We start from the raw sequence: 10,585 nt of genomic DNA, 5'->3' as shown, positions 1-10,585 counted from the left end.
AAACACAGGGCCCATCCAAATTCAAAAAGACTGGGCAGGACTCCCACAACCTTTCTACGTCTGCAATTAAACTTTCATCAGGCTCTGCATGGTTCACAAAGCCGAGCAACTCGACACTACAGCACTGGTGTTTCCTTAATTGGCGTTAATTAAATAACCCCATTCCTTAATGTACAGTTCATACTCCATCTGCAGTAGATCACCTATCAAGGAACACTTTGAAAAGATGTTTTCTCAATCCTATAAAACTATCACACTATGGACATGCCACAGAAGGAGTTTCACAGATTTTTAGTACGCATTCACGTGCTTGTCAAACACACGGGACAATGAAATAAGATGAAGAAACTCTTATTAAAACTTCCCTATTAAGGAAAAGAAGAACTGGATATTTTAATAAAGGAACAAACACATCCAAAATTCCCTACTTTTCAGGGAGGGTGAGGATCCGATTCCTTGTATCCTCCTCAGGCTGATCGTCCAAGAGGTCGAGAGTCAAACCACAGGATGTCGATGCAAAACCTGAATCTTTACAGGCAGAAACAAATAAATCAGAGGGGCGGTCAGGAAAGGAACGAAAAGGAGTTTGAAGAAATAGTGAGATGAAGAGAGCCCGTTAGAAACCGTGGTGATTGAAATCAAGGGCTGTCCTTAACCACCTTGACGCCTGGTGATGAGAGAGGAGAATTAGACATCATCCCATATATACACTCCAGCATATATATGACATCACTCTCTCTGAGCAACCGGACGACCCTTCCATAAGGAGGAGGGAGATTGATAATGAGCGCGTGCCGATTGGGCCCAGGCGTCGAGGCGATTTTACCAGCAGAAACTCAGTGACAGGCCTGGTGGAAAAATAAAGAAAGGAAAAAATCAAACTCCTTGTTCATCAAGTAAACATCTCCTTCCTACGATATGTTGGAGCAAGTCCTCAGGTGGAACAGCCAGTCAGGGGCTCCTTTCCTCTTTCCTGAGGACTTACAGTTTCATGCTGACAATACTGAAGGATATCGGCGTGTGTGACGCAGAATTACAGAGGTTACTCTTTGTGCATAAGACCCGATCTACAGGCGATGGTGGCGTTGGCAGCTTTCATGGTCGGGTCAGGAGCGCCGAGTCCCCGGCAGAACCCGGAGCCTGACCGCGTGGCACCACACGGATCAGGTCCCCGGGACCTGACTGGCTACCCTCCCTGGGAGCTCATCCTGCCATGACAGCACACGATACACAAGCAGCACGAGGGCAACGGCCCCAACCGCCAGACCCAAATCCCACAAGCCGGGGTGGGGTGTGGCTCACCCTAGCGAACGGCCACATGCTGGTCTAGGCTCCAGGAGAGGACTGGGACACCATCTACAGCCCAGAGCCCAGCAAGCCTCACAGATGTATGGCTTCCCGTGGTGGCCACACACACTACCTAGTCTTGTGGCTTTCACCGTCACCCCTCTCCCATGACACCAGCATGAATTTACCTATATAATGTTTTCTCAATAAAACCTCAGAATCTCATAAACTGCTGTGGTTACATGTGAAACGTTTCTTTAGATTCTCATTGGAAATGAGAACTTTTACAGCTGCATTACCATGGAAACAATGGTCTCACTGTAAAACATAGCAGATGTCTTCTGACAATGACGGATCCTCAGCAGCAGAGACTGTATACTTGTCTATTTGGCATCTTACACTTTCCTAACATAACCTTTGGGTTTTGAGCTTCTCCACAGTGGAACATCCAGGTCCAAAAACGTACCACGCAGAATAAATTTTTTGCACTCTTTCCTTCACCTCAAAACAAGATGAATAATGGCGAGACTCACAAAAAATACAAGCCAAGTCACCATATAACTATTACACATTTTCCACACGTACGTGCCACTAACTTGAAAACTGAACACGGCTCCATATGACCCAGCCCTAACAGACACATTTTCCACATATAAATAATGTTTCACTTTAAAACACAAAGTACAATAAAAATGACTGATAGTGCCTTCTAATAATCTGACTTTTTTAAATCTACCAGTTTAAAATAAAATTGGTTCTGCCCATTAAATACACTGTAAAATTCTTCCTGAAGATGGCCGATTCTTCCTTGAGTGATACAATGCCAGTTACAGCTGTGCAGTATGTCCAGCATGCCTTTAAACTCAAAGCTCTCTAGCCTTTTGTTGTGGATGTTTGCAGAAACCCCACACCTCTGTGTTTCCAGCACAGGGGAAGGAAAGTCAGCAGTCTCCACTGCCAGGCGACGAACAGGGCAACTGATGTCCGAGGCAAAGAACGATGGTTTCCGATTCCTGCCACCACAGTGACAGCACAGCTCAGCAGAGGACCGTCTGCGGCAATGTGTCAGGAACACAAGGCACAGTAGCACAAAGTAACTGCTTCATGTCAGCCTGTGGGAGAAGTTTGAAATACGAGCCGGGGTCGGCTGAAACGTTATCCTTGCAGACCTTTTCAAACATTGTCAGGTGTGAAAGTGCATACTGGGTTCTGGTAAAAATAAATCTGCTCTTCACAAGGTTAGTGTAAAATAATTCCTTTAGAAAACAGAAAAGATAAAACTCTTAATACTGGTGCGAGATTTATTCATATTGTAGGTGTGACGAAAAACAAGCACAAAGGGGTTTAGTTGAAAACGTACTTTTTTGATTCTGGATTTCTCATTTGTCATCCCTACATTCATCATCTTTATACCGAAAAATGTTCTGAAGCACCTGGAGAGACAAAGCTATATGGCAGCAAAAACTGAACCCTGCACCTTGATCTGTGGCAAAGAAGTATTTTGTCACCTGTTAAATGCAAGCACAAAACTCAAGCTTGAAGATGAAACTTCTAGTGTGCTACTAGATATAGATAAAACAAATTCCTTTAGGGGTTAGGTTTTCATTCAGAGTTTCTCATGAATGGACACTGAAGAAATGCATCTTTTACCGAGTTACTCTTCTTAGGGTCTGAGGAATCAAACAGTAATGCAACAGGGCACAGAAATAATTCGTCTGCATGAACCCAGCTTATCTGTTGTACCTAATTTGTCTCCAGATCAGCTTTCTTACGAGGTCTCGCTTATCCCATGAGCTGCCCATCTCTCAATACCAGCACCCGGTCTGCACATTACGCCTGACACACACATATCAGATAGCCCTTTGGGACGTCACACCGAGTCAGCTACAAATAGAACCGAGGGCCAAAGAGTAGTATGACTTCAGAAGAAAATAATCTTTTACTAGATGGGAGAATTTATAATCGCACCTGCCCAGTTGAAATCAGGTTGACTAGCAGAATGGCTTGGGCTCCTTCAAAAGCAGAGGAAGAGGGAATAGGTCTTTCTCATCACAAGGGCTTAACCTCCATTTGCTCAGGTTCTGCAGAGCGGGATATATATATATACACACACATGGAGGGCAGTAGCTCCATGGGAACAATAAATGCCATTTACACCAATGTACTGTCTACTTTCAAATGGCTACTCAATTTCAACAACTCTGATCCTTAAGAGCAGCACAGCCATCCAGGACAACAGTCCATCACAGGAGAACAGGACAGGACCACACCCTGGACAGGACACCAGTCCATCACAGGACAACAGGACAGGACCACACCCCGGACAGCACAACACCAGCTTGAGATGGCATCATCTAAAGCAGTTTTTGCAAATCCTGACAGCCGTATTTGGCTTGTTGCCATTTTCCTACTGCTTGGTAAATATTTAAGCAGAGAAGAATATACAAGGTCTGGCATGAATGAATGCCTCTTAGTCAACTTGATGAGCAATAAAAACTGGCAAAGAGTTATGGGTAAAGAGCATAGTACATGCTCAAAAGCAAGAGAGGGAGATCCATATTTCGCTTGGTCACACATCAATACCCTAAATACACTGAAAAGAAATCTACAATCTTGAATTGTTGTCTATAGTACAGGCATAACCTATGTAAGAACCGTGCAAACTACTAATTGTTTAAAAAAAGTAGAAAACTGAGATAGGTACAAACCTGCTTAAGTGCAATGCCATGGTGTGAGCAGTGTTAAAGGCCACAGTGGCCTTTCAGCATGGAGAGCGCTCTGATCTGCGGTCACACGTCCCTGAAACTTCTGCTATTGTTCCAGCAGAGATGCTTCCTCCTCTTCCTCCTCCTCCTCCTCCTCTCTCTCTCACCCACACGGCAGTAAAGGAACAAACCTCCTCAGCTCAACTGCACTTTTCTTCCCATTACAGAACATCTTTACTGTTTAATTACACCCAGCATTCCAGCATAACCACTGCGCCGCCAAGAAAAATTAAGGAAAGGAAAACCGAGTCAACAAATGCCGCCGCAGACCTGTGCAAACCCACCAAAGCCGTGCTTACTGAAAACGCCACCCGTGCTCACAGCCACACCTCAGACACCTCATTTTCAACAGAACGCTGGCTTTCCAACTGGGCAAGCATTAACGTGCTGGAAATCAGGAGGTTTTTCTTTTTTTTAGAGCCAGGATCAGCATCGCATCTCCCCCACCTCGCTCCCACAGATGCCGATGGGGACAGACGGGGGAGCTGTACGCCCCCTTCCAACTCGCCCCAGGAAAAGCCCCACGTCAGCCTGCTGCTCCCAGATCTTCCGCAATTCCCCGACACAAACATATCCAAACCACACAGCTTTCCTCAAAAGGAAGCTTTTACTCGGAATAACCAGAATGGTCTATTTTATCTACTGCTGCACGCTCTTACAAAAACTCACTTAACCAGATGCAGTAAAAGTGGTGAAACCCACCATTTCATTTCCTCACAAAGCCCTTGACAGAGTCTGAACTGCGACAAACCTCCACTTGTGAATCATGCCAAGAACAATGAGCAGTACGAGCCAAATAATTTTTTAAAGACTTAAAATTCATAAAAATAGAATCACAAAACTACAAGGTAGAACCATTTTTTTCCAAGCAGACCCAAGGTCTCGGGAGAACAACACATCCAGCCGCGCAAAACTACCTGTTAACCTTGAAGAACAAGTCAAACATAGGAAAACCACAAATATCTTTCATAAAATGGTAACAGAATCCCAGTTATAACTCTTCAAAAGACTTGAAATTAATTACATTTTCTGTGAATGGCCTTTGAGACTTTATTGTAGAAGACACAAAGGATGCACTGTGCTTTATGTGCCCTAAAGCTAGGATTAACCTTCAGGAACACTGTACAGCCAAAAGCCAGTATCTTTTCCCGTGGAGTACCTCTCACTGTCCAGACGAAACACCCTGCCTCTTTCCAGACACCTCTGATGCTATCTGTTGTAGAATGGAAACGTTTAGTAACACTGTTGCATTTAAAATAAACAAGTTTTCAAACACCACTTCCAGCAGCACCCTGTTAGTATACAGTAAAAATATACACTGACAACAACCCAAAGTGGACAGTACAGACACCCCAAACTATTATTAAATTGAAAAGGTTTTGATTTAAAAGTTAAAATTTACAGTGATCCGAGGTCTTAAAAGCTCACCAAATACCATTTCAAAAGACACTGCAGGCGGTCTCCGACTGCGACTGTGCTCACCATTGTAAGAGCTTCTGCTGGTCCACAGATGTGAAACAAAACATTTACTGTATACACACGCAGGCCAATCAAATACAGGAGGAAGACCCTGGTTAAGATCTTTAACCGAAAAGACCTGCGTACTTGATCATATTGTGACAACTTAAGGTTAATAAGAATCAAAAGCTCAAACTCTGAGAATCGCGGGGCGTGAGTACATGATAATAATTACATTATTATAGCACTTTTCATCCCAAAGGGCTTTACATACTGTATCAGAGGGGAGCTCCTACCTGAAGCGTTTTACACACCTGGTAACACCACACAAATCACCTGGGGATGTTAGATAGAACTTTACAAACTTGTTTAAGAGGAAGCTTTAAAAAATGTTCAGAGTGAATTTATGTTGGGCACCAGAGTTAACACCACCTACTCTAGGCCCCGGGATCTTGAACGATTGAGGCAATCCCATCTGAATGACGGGTGTCGAGATGTATTTAGCGTCCACCACGCCGCTCTGCATTCTTTTCGCGGGATGTACAATCTACACCTTCGTCCACAAGATTCATGCAGGGTCATGAGACAGCAGCTCCTCGGATAACGTTTGCAACACTTGCTCTTCACAGAGCATCAAAGAAGTCTGAAACAGTCAAAGTACATGAAATGGAACAGGCAACAGTCAAAGCTTTCACAAGTATCCTCATACTGAATTCAGCTTAAACTCAAACATAAGCATTCCAACAGTTCAGGTGGATAGATGGCCATGATCACACTAATCTCTCCGTCTGTGTTCTCAAAGACGGTTTTCCGAACTCATACATCAGAAAGACCACCAAAATTAAAATTCTAGGATTAAAAAGCTAGGACCACACCTTCCCTATTCTCTTAACAACAACTTTTCTTCTAAATTCTCTCTATTCATTGCAGGTTTAATTTCACACCTCTCTACACCTCTCCTGACTTCACACCTCCTGATTGGCCTCTTTCTGTCCCCTGCTCCCGCCTCTCGCTCCTCCTCTCTCCCAGCCTTTGTTCTCCCGCTACTTTACCTTTGCCTACTGCCCTGTCTTTCTCACACCTGAAGAAGGCTCCACGGCCAAAACGTTGTGTTTTCTTTCTTCTCTTTCCAGCATGGAATAAACCTATTACTTGTTCATAAGCATTACAAGCCAGCCAGGCAGGTACGTACTGTACATCAAATTCAAAGCAATCTAAAAAATTAGATGGACCCCGGGGTCAGAGGTCAGACTGAAATCTGCAGGCAGTGGCAATGTCCTGAACAGGTGAGATTGATCATGAGACAACTCCAGAAATCTTCAGTCTCGATGCCTCGTCTTTTAAAGGCAGAGAAAGCAGAATTCCATCCCCAGAAACGTATTCTCACATGTTTCAGTTGAAGTCTAACGGCCAATTAACGTCGAATAAACAGCAATTACCACCTGAATCAAAAAGCAGACAAAACATTCGCCGTTTCCAGGGCAGGTGTGCACTTGTCCTCCATTACTGCTACAAGATCTGAAAACGATTTTCCCGGTACAGACGATCAGTGTTGAGCTGCTCTCTGCTGATCTGTGAAAACTCCTTGTACACAAACTCATTATGTTTTTTTTACACTTCCAACGAACATCGGCTACATATACTTAGAAGGAAGTAATTCCTCTGAAATGCAGCTTGATATGGTACTACCCAAAATAGCCTTTCACAGATGTGAATCTAACCTTTGGTAATCATTGTGAGGTTATACCGCACATTTCCTGAAATCCCTCTAATGACTATTAGCGACGCAAGGGTCCTGCTTCAGACTTTGTATTGAGTTGCAGCTGTTGCTATTTTTAGCCATCTGAGTAAAAAACAAAAGTGCGCAGACTGCAAACAAGCTCATACAAAAGTACTGTAGGACTTACTGATGCCCACAGCCTTTATCATCAACGTGCATTGCCGAGGTCCGGATGAACTTGACTTGGTCGAAGAATCGGGTTTCGTGTGGGCCTACCTGCTATTTAATACCGATTTAATTGCGCACCGGATTTAGTAAATTCCAATGCTTCGGTACTTCGGTTTGAAAGCGGCAATTGAAGAGGTAATAAGGGGTAAGAACGTCTTTAATGTCGCAATCTGTCTTGCTGTAAAAGGGAACTATACGAGATACAGACCAGCGACTCTGGATATTTCCAATCGGAGGAAAAAAAACACGGAGAGCCGCATAACGTGTAGGAGTCGCACACGGGCAAAAACTACTACAAATCTCATGAACACGTTAGACATTTGGAATAATTATTTAACTTTTTTACGTTTAGGCTGATTTAATCGTTTGTGCACAATTAAAATCCCCTGCGTTCTAACTCGGCGACTTATTGGTAAATTTACAATATATTCAGTGAACTGTTCAGGAACGATCAGAGTGTTCCGATATTTCCCCCACCTTTGGATTTTTAACAACAAAGGCATATAATTATACGCGTTGCATGCGAATACTTGTTGTATTAACAACAAAAAACAAGAATTCTCGTTATTGTTCCATATTGGCGTTTCAACGCAACGTAGTATCACCTATCTCTCAAATGAACGACAGTATTTATTTAACACGACAGGTAAAGAAAACGACATGTGGTCACGCTCTCAAAACTCAAAATATTTTTAAAAATAAAGCCGGTGTAAACGTCTGTAGCGAATTACCGATATCGATATCTCGTTGTGGTAAACGAACACCAGTCTTTCAGTTCGCACTGCAGCTAAACTATCACCTAGACACGAAAGCCGACTTGCTGAAGTGCACAACTCCTCCGCTACTTGTGACACCTGAGCGCAAGCTACAGTACTTACTTCCCACAGAAAGCACCTCGTCCCCGCACACCTGCCGGACCGCCGGCCTCCCTGCCTCACCTGTGCGAGCTCGGTGACGTAGCCTGCCGGCGGTGCGCTCCCCGAGTTTTTAATTGGACCGACCTGGAGCCTGCAGTTGGCGGAGAAATCACCTGTGGAGTTCTCACACGGGAAGAGCGCAAAAAAAAAAACCCTTCATCAAACGCGACCACTCGTGTGTGTGCGAGAGGGAAATGTGTCGATGTGTACATTGTGTACATTCGATATGAACCGAGCCTGTGCGTTGTCTTTCCTTTTAGATATACTTGATGCTGAACTGTGAAAGATGTAAAAAAAAAAAGATTTGTACCTCTGAAAGATCATGTCTCCTTAAACCTTTGATTCCCTAGCCTTTTAAATAAGCTGCTTTCTAAGCCGTCGATACCTTCTTGGTTTAAAGATAGATTAGCTGTATTTGCATTGTACTTCTGATTTCTGGAACAAAATTCGTTGTATTACAACTATGAATCGCTTAAATGATGCACCGTTCGTGCCTGGGACAAACATATTTTATTTTTCCCACTCAAGACGTAAATTAAGAAAAAAAAACACCATATTACAAGCTCACACCAGTACTTTACGATAAAAGCCATCACATCTGATGGATGAATTGCTGTACTAGGAAATACCGAACAAAAAAAAAACTTCGTCGGGAAGTACGGCCCCCTTGTCAGATAAAATGTTTTTTATATATATATACCGAGACATGTGCTTCAATACATGCGCGCTTCTGCCCCTCCAGAGACAGACAGCGTCGCAAGGAATTTCTAAAGAAACGGCATTTTCTCCCTCCTACATCCTACGGTTGCTTTTGTGTGTGGAGCGGGAACGACAAAGAACGGAATACATTCGAGCACAATGGAAGTCTTTCATCTGCTGTTGAAGCTACTTGAATTGTAAAGGGGGAGAAAGTTGGAGCACACATCAGCTCAATGTGCTCGCATTCTCGGGCAAAGTGAGAATCCTGCACAGATCAGCTGAGCAGTCCCCTAGCGCCGTAACCTGCGATTGACAGCGCACTGAGGGACCCGAGATCTTGCTTTTAACGAAATATCAATTCAGATCTTAAAAATAGTTGTGCTCGCCCTTATTGCCGATAAAACTCAATTCTACCGATGCACTGAGGAATATTAAATGAAAGGTTTCCAAACACATAAGACATGGCAAAACGTATTGTTATTTTTTTTTTGGTATAGAGGTTCAGAATGAGCAGAAGCAACATCACACAAGACATGAGCTTGGATATTACGCCACGCGTGTGTGTAATATTAGACCCAGGATGGTCTAATATTTTCAGATAAGGAAATGGAAAAGATTACATCAGACCAGGATATCTGACTGCGGAGTCAGGTTATCCGTTTACGAAAAACAATTAAAAAAGGGCACGTACTGATATAGATATCTTTCCTTTCTGGACCAAGTCAAAAATGTTTCCTATCATCTCAGCTAAAAGCAAATAAGACTTCAACAGCCACAGCAGCAGGTTAGTTTGTTTTCATTGAGTTTGTCTTTTACTGCTTCAATGTATAAACATTATATATAAAAATACTATTGGAGCTGTAAATGAGATTTGTTTTTAAAATATGAAAATATGGAGGTGTTTCAAGAAAATGATTCCCTCTTTCATACCAGAAAGCATTTTAGAGACTTTTTGGTCTTTTCGAGCGTTTCAAGTGATGTCCAGAATCAACTCTGGTGTCCTCTCTCATGGTCTGCTAACGGGCAGGGCAATGTTTTTGGAAAGTGAACATGAGTAAAATGAAGCAGGCGTAACTGTTTGCCCTGAAAAAATTAAAAATGCCGTCTTTGAGATAGAGAGCTGACCATTTATGAGTTGATTTGTTTTCTCCTTAAAGCGGTTTCTAAGTACACAGGACCTTGCGCTGGACTGGTAGTCCATGCACCATATATAAAAAAAAGATGACTTCTTATCTGTATGTCTGCGATGGATAACCAGTGCATGCCTGAACTAGTCCTGGCGGCAATTAACAAACAAAAAAATAATCTGTTGCAAACGTTACCCTTTGAACGGCACAAGTACTGTACAAGCAGCTAGGAAGCTGAGGAGTGCTGCTGCAGGCCATGTTCTGTACTGTAGGTATAAAACAGTGTGGGGAACACAGGGCAGCGATGAAGGGGGCAGGGTGGACCCTGCCTCGCTAGGATGGGTTTTGGCTGCCCTATGAAAGCAGTTAGAAATTGGATAGATA

General features: G+C 43.3%; 1 protein-coding gene across 3 annotated transcripts in view; it reads right to left on the bottom strand.

Moving 5' to 3' along the window:
- Nucleotides 1-8,399, bottom strand: part of LOC102684121 (microtubule associated scaffold protein 1) — a 71,460-nt gene extending 63,061 nt beyond the window's left edge. Inside the window, exon 1 of one of the 3 annotated variants that reach the window (XM_015345670.2) lies at nt 8,337-8,399. The gene's annotated coding sequence lies outside the window, so the exon portion shown is untranslated. Of the gene's footprint in view, nt 1-428; nt 543-8,189; nt 8,209-8,336 lie in introns of those variants that run through there. The other 2 variants (XM_015345671.2, XM_015345668.2) reach the window with 2 other exon arrangements.
- Between the last annotated feature and the right edge of the window lie 2,186 nt (nt 8,400-10,585).

Source organism: Lepisosteus oculatus, chromosome 1 (genome assembly GCF_040954835.1).
Source record: "Lepisosteus oculatus isolate fLepOcu1 chromosome 1, fLepOcu1.hap2, whole genome shotgun sequence".
In the NCBI taxonomy this organism is placed as follows: domain Eukaryota; kingdom Metazoa; phylum Chordata; class Actinopteri; order Semionotiformes; family Lepisosteidae; genus Lepisosteus; species Lepisosteus oculatus.
The sequence above is the reverse complement of the archived record's forward strand: the minus strand, read 5'-3'. Positions and strand labels throughout refer to the sequence as shown.